Source organism: Panthera onca, chromosome A1, assembly GCF_046562875.1.
Source record: "Panthera onca isolate mPanOnc1 chromosome A1, mPanOnc1 haplotype 2, whole genome shotgun sequence".
NCBI lineage: Eukaryota > Metazoa > Chordata > Mammalia > Carnivora > Felidae > Panthera > Panthera onca.
The window spans coordinates 238,733,937-238,746,832 of record NC_138339.1 but is presented as its reverse complement, the minus strand read 5'-3'; the positions used below and the strand labels follow the sequence as shown (position 1 = coordinate 238,746,832).

At 40.1% G+C, this 12,896-nt stretch overlaps 1 protein-coding gene across 3 annotated transcripts in view; it reads right to left on the bottom strand.

Annotated features, from left to right (window-relative positions):
- The window catches only part of XPO4 (exportin 4), a 118,806-nt gene that overhangs the window by 91,025 nt on the left and 14,885 nt on the right, over positions 1 to 12,896 (bottom strand). The gene's annotated exons all lie outside the window — the stretch shown is intronic.

The window sequence follows — 12,896 nt, the reverse complement described above, 5'->3', positions numbered from 1 at the left end:
TTCTGATTTATATATTCTTTCTTCTCATCACCCTTGAAAGGCAGTACACATACATAATTTTGCAAGTGATTAATTATGCCAGTTATTCTGCAAACAAAAATAGTTCTTAAAGCTAATGATCTTTGGACACCCTGATATTCACATAGTTCATAAAGTACAGGCCTCAAGATAACTTTAATATAACAGAATATTTCATTTATAAAATATCAGATTTCATAAGTAATGAAGTATAATGTAAAAGTTGGTTTATATTAACCACCTGGTTGAACATGATCATACAAACAATAAAATCATCCATTGATTCATTAGATGGCAACACGGTATTCACTTTAGTTTCCCAAAACCAAAACTTTCAATTCTTTTTGAAAATGAATGACTTGGCAATGGTTTGCAAATAGTAAATTATGTGCATCAGCGAGTTCTGAGAAGATTTTTTGTTTAAAAAGAAAAAGAAAAGATTCCCAGCCCCCAAAGATTTAACAGGCTCAGCTTCTAAGTCAAAAACATGCATCTTTCCCACAAAATTCCCTGCTTAGTACTGACTTATATACCTATACCTCTACCTGTGGAACTCCTTCCTGCTCAGAAATCAGAAGTCATCCTTCAAACTGCTTCAGCTTCTCCTTCGTCAGCCTTTCCTGACCTTCTCCCCATCGGCCTGAACACAAACGTCTCCATCTCACCTTGGGCAATGCACTAGGTATATATCTCTACCAACCCAACTTACCATAATGTACTGTATGTATTTGCTTGCCCCTTTTTCTTTTTTGCTATGATTTTTCTGATACCAGAAACCTTACTTTACTCATCTCTAAATTCCTAGAGCCTTGCACATACCAAAAGAGAGGCAACACCACCATGACTAACATTCACTGAGTACTTAGTGTTGCGAGGCATTATTTTCAACAGATGGATAGGCACACAGATATATAACCTCATTAATCCTAATAACCTTATGAGGTAGAAACTATTATTATTCCCATTTTACAGATGAGGAATGGAGTGATCAATCTGCTAAAGGTCAAGGAGGAAGCAGAGGTGGAAACTGACCTCAGGGCCCTAACTCTTCAACAGAAACTACACTTAGGTGGTTCAGGATCATGTAAGACTTATTATGCTCAAAGCAAGGGGATAGAAAGGAAGAAAATCCCTCGTAAAAGTCCTCCTCTGAGACCCAATACAGACATTAGAGTGTTCTACATAGCTTGAGAAGTTTCAGTGAAGATATAATAATAGTAAAAAAGCCTTTTTGTATTGCCTGTTTATGTTCTTTCGTTGTCCCTAACAGCCAAAGATTGAGAAGAGCTCACACTTCAAAGGTACAGTCAAATGAATCAGAAGAGCTGGAATCAGGCGGAAGCAGAGTGCCTGATGGAGGACAGGAAACAACACATAAGCAACTCCAGGTGTCTTCAGGAAAATAAAGGCAGTAACAGGAAGAAACTGAAAGGTGTTTTTCATTTTTAAGTTTGTTTATTTATGGGGGGGGGGGGGGGGTGCGGCAGAGAGAAAGGGAGAGAGAAACTCAAGCAGGCTCCATGCTGTCAGTGCAGAGCCCGACGCAGGGCTCCATCTCAAGAACGATGAGGCGAGATCAAGAGGAGGATGCCTAACCCACTGAGCCACCCAGGCGCCCCGAGAAGTGCTTCTAAGGAGTCGCACCAGCAGGAGATCTGAAGCTCACAAAGCCCTGGCCCAACATGCTGGTGTTTCTGGCACAGCCCATGCTGTTCCACCAGCCTGGCCGACCCCCTCCAATTTACAAAAAATCCTCAAGAAACACCATTGGTGGTGCACAGCTAGGGGCATCTGAAGCGGGAACTCAAGATTCCCTGAAAAATAGATTAAATGACATATTTAATACGAGGGTTTTTTTTTTTCGGGGGGGGGGGGGCATCAGGAGAACCAGAAGTACTAAATAATTTCTGTTTACTGAGGGCTGACTATAATCTAAGCACATGCCAGAAGCTAAGGATATAAAAGTAGAGAGAACCATCTCTGCCCTTATGGAATTCTGAGTCTTACAAAAGACATACATTAATCAAATCACACCAATAATTATGAGTTTATCATTTTTGCCTCCCCTAACTGCATTCTAGCTTCTCCCATCATGCCAAACCCGTCCTCAAAAAGTCAGAAATTCCACTTGCCAAATCCTATGAGACCTTTAGACTCTTTCTTTCTCTGGGGAGCTACAAGAACTTTTATTAAGACGAACAACAACAGCACCACTTCGTCCTCATGCAGAGTGCTAAATTACATACGCTGTCTCACTTAATCACTGCAACATCCCTGTACGAATTATTGCCTCTCTTTTACATATGGAGAAACTCAGATTCACAGACTGTCACATACCCAAGATCACAGTATCAAAGGCAGAATTTGGTCTTAAGTCTGTGTAACACCAAAGCCCCCGATCTGACTCTCTTAAGTATTACTAACGAGGAGACATAGTTGAGTAGGCTAATTTCTGTCGGATAACTCGCAAAGAAATTCAAACAATATTCTAGGCTTACTATAAATATCATTGTTTACAGGACCATAAAAAAAGGATATGAAAGTCAGACTGAAAAATCAGGCACGACTTGTAGACAGGAAACAAGCTACAAAAGTAGAAAACAAACTTGGAAGTCATGCCACACAACTCGTAATAAAAATTTTCTTCGCTCTAATCACTCGCCCATCTTTCCTTTTTGTGTGCGTGTGTACACATTTAGCATTGTAACAAAGCCACTTGTACACTTTCAACGTTTAAAACTGAGCATCTTTCCTTTCCGGTGAAACAAAAAGCAAATTGAAAAATAAACAGGAACACAATTACAAGAGAATGTCAATTCCAAATAAGAGCCTACAGGTTCTGCTGATTCTCCCTGCGAGTGGCAGGGCTTAAGTCATCATTAGGAGAGAATTTTTATTTTAAAAGTGTCATCTTCAACTGCAAGGATGTCCATTAAACATCACAATTAAACATGCCGAAGGAGAAGCCATGTTGTCAAAATGCCCACTGAACCCACCCAAACGTCTCAAACTTTGCTGACCTCCTATAACCCCATTTTTTTAAGATTTTTTCTTTTTTTTAAACAAGAGAAAGTAGACAGATAACTGTCCATATTCACATAGAGACACAGTGAAATCTCTGAGTCCAATATACAGAGAAAGGAGGAAGAAAAACTAGAATTCCATGCACTACCCAGGGACCCAGCACCCTCCAGCTTCCAGCAGGCTCCCTCATCTTTTAGAGAGAGAGCATGGTTTAATGTTCAAATTAGAAAATCACAGATGTACTACCCAAAAACATGTTTCCAGTAGTTTTTGACTCATTCACGGAAATTTTTAAGTTAAGAATTGTTCAATTCTGGGGCGCCTGGATGGCTCAGTCGGTTGAGCGTCCGACTTCGGCTCAGGTCATGATCTCACGGTTCATGAGTTTGAGCCCCGCATCGGGCTCTGTGCTGACAGCTCAGGGTCTGGAACCTGCTTTGGATTCTGTGTCCCCCTCTCTCTCTGCCCCACCCCTGCTTGAGCTCTGTGTCTCTCTGTCTTTCAAAAATGAATAAACATGAAAAAAAAATTACGAATTGTTCAATTTTTAGTTTCCTCTCTATAACCTTTCCTTTTAAACCTTTGGAACTTAACACTGCTCCTACCTAAATTTAAATCCGTAACACAAAATGATATATTTTATTACTTCAAATGTTTCATACCAGGGGCACCTGGGGGGCTCAGTCAGTCAAGCGTCCGACTTCAGCTCAGGTCGTGATCCCACAGTTAATGAGTTTGATCACGCAGTTCTTGAGCTTGAGCCCCACATCAGGCTCTGTGCTGACAGCTCAGAGCCTGGAGCCTGCTTCAGATTCTGTGTTTCCCTCTCTCTCTGTTCTGCCCCTGCTCACGTTCTGTTCTCCTCTCTCTCAATAATAAAGCTTAAAAAAAAATTTTTTTTTTAACATATCATAGCAGTATTTCATAGTATTCCACGAAGAGTAAATTCCAGTTACTGGACCTTTTCAGCTAAACAAATCTGAAAGACGTGCCCTAATTAATTAATCTCTTGCAATTTCACAGCCTATCCCCAAAAGCTGTCTCTTCAAATCTATTTTCCTCTCAAACCTCTCATCTCATGACACCCAGTACTCCAGTCTCTCACAAAATGACCTTATTTTTACTTTCCCAAAGTCAAAGCCTTCTTGCATGATTAGCTCCTTTATGTGACTTCCTCTTCAAAAGGAAGGTTCTCCTATCACCTTCTCCAATTTCCTAACAAAATACTCCCTTCCCCTCAACCTTCTCTGAACTCGAAATCCTCCTCCCATCCCTGCCCTGCTGGCTCCCCCCACATACAACCCCATTTCTTCCCTCATCTCTTCTCACTCTCTTTCTTTTTTTAAGTTTATTTACTTTTGAGAGAGCATGAGGGGAAGGGCAGAGAGCGAGAGAGGGAGAAAGGGGAGAGAGAATCCCAAGCAGACTCCACGCTGTCAGTGCGGGCGGGCCTGACACGGGGCTCAAACCCATGAAGAACAAGTCCTTGACCTAAGATGAAATCAAGAGTCACTCCATCCAGGTGCCCCCTCACTCTCTTTAGCTTCTCTTAAAGTTATACTTAGTAATGGCGCCCTGCTTTCTGCTTACAAACAGGTTTACCCTACCTTAAAAATCCCTCCAAACAATCTTACGGTCCCCTTTAATTAAAAGAACAAGATACCGAAATCAAAACGACCTGGTTTCTAATCCCACCTCTGCAGCACAATAGTTAGGAAATTTCCAGGCAAAGACACCTCCAGGCAAGTCAGGGTCCCTAGCATCTGATGATGCTAATGAATGCATCTCATAATGGTATGAGAACTGCAGTTAAAAATACACATATGGGTCTCCCCAAATTAACCTACAATAATTGATACAATTCCACTTTAAATCCCAATAAGGTTCATTTCAGAAGGTGACAAGGTGGTCCTAAGACATGTAAGAAAAAGGCCAAAAAGAGTTAAATTAAGAAAAAAGGATGTTGAGAGCATTATACTAAGTGAAATAAGTGAGACAGAGAAAGATACTCACTTAAAAAGATCTCACTTCCATGTGGAATCTAACAAAAAACAAAACAAAACAAAACAAACATGACCCACCCCAAGCTCCTCCTAGATACAGAGAACAGACTGGGGGGGTTCTAAGGAAGAGGGGGATGATAGAGTGAAGAGGGTCAAAAGGTACAAACTTCCAGGTATAAAATAAATAAGTCAAGAGGATGTCATGTATAGCATGGTAACTACAATTCATAATAACATACCGTGTATTTGAAAGTTACGAAGAGAGTAGACCTTAATAGTTGTCATCATAAGAAACAGATTCAGTAGCTACGTACGGTAACAGGCATTAATCGTGATCATTTCACAATATATACAAATACTGAGTCACTATATTGTACATCCGAAACTACTAAAATATTATAGGTCATAAATAAATAAAATGAGTCATTTTAGGTTCGAAAAAAACTATTAAAAACCTGAGGAAAGAATAAGAGAGGAGGGTGGAGGGACGGGTTAAATAGGTGATGGAAATTAAGGAGCGCGCCTGTAACGAATACTTGTGATAAGGACGTGCTGAATCACTGACTGTACACCTGAACTTAATATTCCACCGTATGTTAGCTGGAATTTGAACAAAACCTTTAAAAAAAGAAAGAATACGAGTCTTACAGAGCCAGATATAAACACTTACAAAGGCACAGTAATAATTTTTTTAAAAGTAGTATTAGAACAGGAGAAACAAACAAGGGAGCAGAGAGACTTCCCAGAAACAGACCCATGACATATGACAAAATAGCGAGGAAAGGTTAGACTGCACAACAAATGGCACCAGAAAGGTGGCTATTTATAAGCAAAAACAAAAGGTCAGATATTTAATTCATATCATACATATAATAAATTCTAGGGGAATGGAAGACTGAAAAATGAAAAGCAAAAATTTTTTAACGTTTTTAACAGAATATTAAGAAGAAAACGTAGGAGAGTATGTCAGAGTGGGGAAGAACTTTTTAAACAATAAAAGGCACAAATCCTTTTTATTTGACTATATTAAAAGTATAACCTTCTCAACATTAACTGGAAGTGAAAAGACTAGACACAGATTAGGAGGCAGTAATAACTGCACTGAATATAATTAACAAAAGACTAATACTCAGAACATAAAAACTCCCACAAAAGACAACTTACAGCAGAAACTGACAGCTACCCCTCTTCTTCCTCAGTCAAGAACTTGAGTATGAGGCACCGCGCCTCGAGGAATAACACTTCTTAGTGCCCTGCGGGACTAGGGACTAAGTTCTGGCCAATAAGACATCAACAAAGCTTGGGGTAGGACTTCCTAAAGGCAGCTGATTCAGCTGAAACACATTTTTCTCTTGCCCATAGATCTTCTTTCCTACCCCCTGGAAATGGATATGGTGGCTGTAGCTCTACTAACCATCTCGGACCACAGGAAGACACCAGCCACGAATTGTAAACATAGAAACGGAAAGAAGAAAGCAGCAGCAGCAGCATGAGCCCCTGGTGCTATCCTGGAAGCCATCAGACCATCGTCGGATCACTTTATCTCCACGCTTCAGGTGAGAAAAAATAATCCTTTCAAAAAGACAACGTTACTGGACTTTGGGGTTACATGCTGCCTAATCCAATCCAACCAATTACACAATGTAATAGAAAAATGGCCAATGAACTACAGGCTAGACAAGTCACAGAGAAGAAAGTAAAAATGGCTAATAAGCCTAAAAACATACTCAACCTCACTAGAAACCACTGAAATGCAATTAAAACAGTAAGCTACTGTTTCTGAGGGGGAATGAAAAATGATGCAGGTTAAAAAAAATTAGTACAAAAACAAGAGCTTAAGAAGTTTGGGAGTACTGTAGATAGCTGTAAGCCTGCATTTTTCCAATGTAAAAATGGAACATTAATTTGGAATTTTGGGATTACCTAGAAAAAGTTGATGGCCCTGAACAGCAAGGTATGCACAAGTCCCCTTCTAGGCATTTATTCTCTAGAGAACCTCTCCCCCACACAAAGAAAGCTCACATAAAGATGTTCCTCAGCACTACCATAACAGACAAATAAAAAAGAGTAGCAATTCGAATTCCATCAATAGGGAATATATCGTAGTACAGTCATACAGTTAAAGACCAAACTACAGCGACATTTACCAAAGTGGCTAAACTGAAAAGTATTCTGAGTGAAGCAAATGACTGAACCTATACAACATATCATCTAGGTAAAACTTCAAAAACTCAAAAGTATGGTAGTATTTTTATTTTCCTTTGTGGACAAAGTGTGAAAACACGGAAGGTAAGGAAAAACAATTTTACTTTACTGTTTTTTTTATTATTTTTTAAAATGTTTATTTATTTTTGAGAGAGAGAGAGGGAGGGAGGGAGGGAGGGTTCACGAGCACACAAGCAGGGGAGGGGCAGAGAGAGAGGGAGACACGGAATCCGAAGCAGGCTCCAGGCTCCGAGCTGTCAACACACAGCCCGACACGGGGCTCGAATTCACGAACTGTGAGATCATGACCTGAGCCGAAGTCAGATGCTTAACCGACTGAGGCATTCAGGTGCCCCTTTGAAAAAAATGTCTTAAAGATTTATTTTTTAGCAATCTCTACAACCAAAGTGGGGCTCGAACTCACAACCCTGAGATCAAGAGTTGAGTGCGCCACCAACTGAGCCAGCTGGGTGCCTCAAGGATCAACAATTTTAAAAGCATGCTTCTCTTTAGAGATGAAGAAGCAGAGTCTGGAGAATGGTACCTAAAAGGGATCCAGGGCATCTGAGTGGTTCAGTTAAGTGTCTGACTTTGGCTCAGGTCCTGATCTCACAGCTCGTGAGTCTGAGCCTCGCGTGGCGCTGGCTCTCTGCCGTTGGCACAGAGCCCACCTGAGATCTTCCTCGGTCTCTACCCCTCCCCAGGTCTTTCTCTCAAAAATAACTATTAAAAAAAAAAAAATCTTATGAAAGGGACCCATAGGCAGCTTCAATAGATTATTTTTCAGTTTGTACGCAAAATGGCTACATTCACATTTGCTAGCCCAGGAGATGAGATCATGGTTATGACCTGCACTGTTCTCGTACTTGTGCCTTTTTTAAAATGAGCCATTCCTCACAGCTCTCCTGACGGGATACCCAGAACAACTCTTCTGCTAAAATCAAATCAAATAATGTGGATAAAATATTTCTACATTTTTAAACGTATTGCTGAGCTTACAAGAAATTAAGGAATCCTCAGAAGCTAAAAAAACAAAAAACAAAAAAACAAAGAAAAACCAAAGCAGGAATCCAAAGATAAAATATGGCACTCATGCATTTACCCTAGAGACATTTGTCAACTTCAGGTGACCTTGAGTTTCCATTCTGATGGCTACCCAAGCAGTACAGAAGACATAATAAGATATACGGTCAGGGCCCTCCTAAGATGGGGATCTAATAGGACACCCCTCCACATAAAGCTGGGGTCCTCAGTGTAAGCATAAAGCATTAACAAACAAAAACAGGGAGGAAGGGAGGAAGGGAGGAAGGGAGGAAGGGAGGGAGAGAGCAACTTGCTAGTTTGGATCTTAAGGACAGATGAGAAGGAACATTACTTCAGACAACTGATAACCAAGAACAGGCCTTCAAACAGGTTTCCTGCCTCATTTCAACAGGACCCATGTGGTCCCAAAACTTCAAGCCAATAAACTTAAAGTTGCCCTATGTTGGTCATGCACCTAAGGCACCTGGAGTAATGCACCATAATCCAGGCTTCAGACTTTTCCAGAAACATCTCCAAGAGCTAATATTCAAAAATTTTCAAACACATGAAGAAACAAGCTACCATGGGTCTGCAGAACAACACATTAAAGAATCAAATCAACAAAATTCACAAATATTCAGAAACGTGATACAAAATGTTTAAAAAACCTAAATATGTATGAAGCAGACTTAAGCAAATAAAATCTTTTACATATCAAATGATACTATCAGCAGAATAAAAAGTCAATTCACAGAGGGGTGACTGGGTGGCTCAGTTGGTTGGGCGACTGACTTCAGCTCAGGTCATGATCTCACAGTTCGTGGGTTCGAGCCCTGGGTCGGGCTCTGTGCTGACAGCTCAGAGCCTGGAGCCTGCTTCAGATTCTGTGTCTCCCTCTTTCTCTGACCCTCCCCCGTTCATGCTCTGTCTCTCTGTCTCAAAAATAAATAAACGTTAAAAAAAAATTTTTTTTTTAAATATAAATAAATAAATAAAAAATAAATAAAAAAAAAAGAGAAAGTATGACAGTTCCTCACAAAACTAAACACAGAATTATCACACAAGACAGCACTCCACATCTAGGAAGATACTCAAAAGAACTGAAAACAGGGCTCAAAGAGACCACACACCAATATCCATAGCAGTATTATTCCCAATAGCCAAAAAGATGGAACAACCACACCCACTGATGAATGAACAAAAGGTAATAAATGTACACAAACAATGGCATACATCCAGCCTTAAGAAAGAATGAATTTTTGATACATGCTACAACAGGTATGAATCTTGGACACATTTTGTAAGGCAAATAAGCCAGACACAAGATAAATGCCACAGGATTCCACTTATATGAGGTACCTAAAATAAACTAGAAAAAGAGTGTAAAAAGTGGTTACCTAGGGTGGGGCGGGGGCAGAAATAAGGAGTTATTATTTTATGAGTTATACAGTTTTCGTATGGAATAATGGGAAAATTTTGGAGACAGCAGTGATGGTTGTACAACAATGTGAAAGTACAGTAAAACCTTGGATTGTGAGTAACTTGCTCTCTGAGTGTTCCCCAAGGTGAGCAAACATTTCTAAAAAACCTTAACTTGATACACAAGCGATGGCTTGCAGTGCTTAATAGTATGTGATGCCGAATGTCACGTATCAATACTGAGTCAATGGTTCTTCTCTCTGTCTGTCTGTCTCTCTCACTGGGATTGTGGGTGATCATCGCCCACGCTCAGACGCTTGCTCTCAGGCCGCGGTGTTTGGCAGAAATCAGCGATTTTTCAGAACGCTTGGAAGGCGCCCACCACTGGCACTAGTCTATTTTTTGTCACTTCAAAGCACCTGTGGACAGTCCTTTGCTTTTCCAGACAAGAGAAAGCTTAGGCATATGCTTTGCTTCATTCTAGGTCAAGCGCCTGCAGATGCAGACCCTTTCCTCTGCTGCCTTATTGCCAGTTACGTTAAATACAGTACACGACAAGAGTGTATTAATACTGTGCTGTAGTCAACATCCATGCGAGTGTATACAACGGCCCCGTGCAGAAAAAGATGCCATTGAGCCAACAGATAGCGGTGATTCCGGTAGTGATAGTCAAAGTCGTCCTACACAATAACCCTCCTCCTTTGTCTCCCTCACACCAGCCACGAAGGTTTTCAAAGGTAAGTGCGGGCTAATTTGTTTTTCTTTATATTTTGTACTTTCTTTTTAATGCTTTTTAATGTTTATTTATTTTTGACAGAGAGAGACAGAGACAGAGAATGAGTGGGGGAGGAGCAGAGAGAGAGGGAGACCCAGAATTCAAAGCAGGCTCCAGGCTCCGAGCTGTCAGCACAGAGCCTGACGCGGGGCCTGAATTCATGGACTGCGAGATCATGACCTGAGCCAAAGTCGGATGCTCAACTGACTGAGCCACTCAGGCGCCCCTATATTTTGTACTGTCTTTATTATTTTGTATTATATTATAGTATTGCAATCACTTTTATATGAATATTTTGGGGTTGTGGAACGAATCACCTGAGTTTCCATTATTTCTTACGGGGAAATTTGCTTTGATATACAAGTGCTCTGGATTACAAGCATGTTTCCAGAATGAATTATGCTCACCAACCAAGGTTTTACTATACTTAAAAATAGTAAAAGCAGCAAGATAACACAACAGATCTCTTAGGATTAACATAACAAAAGAAACGTAAGTATTTATAGACATAAATCTTGTTTAGAGGGTAGTTACAGGGATATACATACAACTGTCCAAACTTGTCAAACTGGACACCCAAGATCTGTGGATTTTATTGTACATTAATATGCCCCCCAAAATGGCAAAACCTCAATGGATAGATTAAAAGGCAGATTAAACACACTGAGGAGAAAACTGAAAAGACAAAAAATTATGAAGAATGCAGAAAGGCACAAATACTAAGAGTCTTGGACAACAAAGTGAAGGTGAAAGCCCCGGGAAACTAACCTATAGAAACTGTATCTTCCAGGCTTCCTTGCCCCAGCCCCAGCTGCTCCTTTTCTCCACCAAAAGCCTGTCAGGCTGCTCTCTCCTACAGCTATAGCTCTCTCGGATTCTCCACTCTCCCTCCCTGCCCGTTCAGGCCCCAACAATGACTTCTCCATCCTCTGTGGGTCCCTTACACCGTATCCTCCCCAACCTTTGTCAACAGTCCCTTCACTAACTCTCCTCAATTATCCCTTTGAGTGTTCCTCTGTCAAGATCTTGACTGATACAGCATCCGGCAACAACTTTGAAAAATAAAGATTAGAAAGAAAAATGCCAGGAAAATATTCCAAATTTGTAAGTTTGTAAAATTCCAAAATTGATGAGAAACCCTAAAAACCCAATGAATTCAAACAGAATAAAAAAGAAATCATATTACTGATACCACAGTTTAACTGAAGAATTCAAAAATCAAAAGATCTTAAAAGCAGCCAAAGGAAAAAAAGATTACCTTCAAAGAAGTAACTGACTAAAAGCACAACTTCCTAAGGGGAAACCAGATTAGAGAGAAAACAAAATAACATTTTCAGAGTACTGATGGAAAGTAACTATTACCTTAGAAATGTAGATCCAGGAAACATCTTTCAAGGATTAAAATATAATTGAAGATATGTTCCTCCAAATAAAAACTTTTACTACCGAAACACACACTTCCTTTAGGAAACTCTGAAGAAGGAAAATGATACCGGATGGAAAGCCTTAAATGCAAAGGATTATAGACAAATTAACTATGTGAATAAATCTAAGCAAATACTGATATTGTTTAAGTGATTAATTTGTGAAATTAAAACAGGTGATTAAGGGGCACCCAGGTGGTTCAGTCGGTTACGCGTCTGACTCTTGATTTCAGCTTGGGTCATGACCGTGCAGTTCCTGAGTTCCAGACCCACACTGGGCTCTGTGCTAGCAGTGTGGATGCTGCTTGGGATTCTCTTTCTCCCTCTCTCTCTCTCTGCCCCTCCCCCACTCGTGCTGTCGCTGTTCTCTCTCTCTCTCTCTCTCTCTCTCTCGCTCTCTCTCAAAATAAATAAACTTAATTAAAAAAATATGATTAAGATTCTGGAAAATATATAGCATGTAAGTCAGGAGAGGTGGTTTTAAGTTCTTGCACTGTTCTGAGACTGTATATACAGATTAACTTTAAACTAAATGGAGTACACATGCCAAAACGTCTGCCATGGTCAATAAAAGAATAAAAATAGAAAATAAAGAACATGCACATTAGACATCCAAACTATGGAAGGAGGAACAAAAGATTATCGAATTCTCAAAGAAGGCAAAGGAAGAACCACACACACACAAAGACAACAAAAATATGTAATTTATCAGTAATCACAAATAAATAAGATAAACTAAACTGTAGATAAAAAACTGAGATTGTCAGGCTGGATTAAAAAAATCCAACTTCATGCATACAAAAAAACCAAAGGCATAGAAAGGCTGAAAATCAAGGCTGGAAAAAGACGTACCAAGCAAATTCTAATCAAAAGAAGTTAACGAAATTGATATAACTATGATAACAGCAGGAAAAAAACCCCCAGAATTTAAGAGGGGTGCCTGGGTAGCTCAGTCGGTTAAGGGTCCGACTTCAGCTCAGGTCATGATCTCCATGGTTCGTGGGT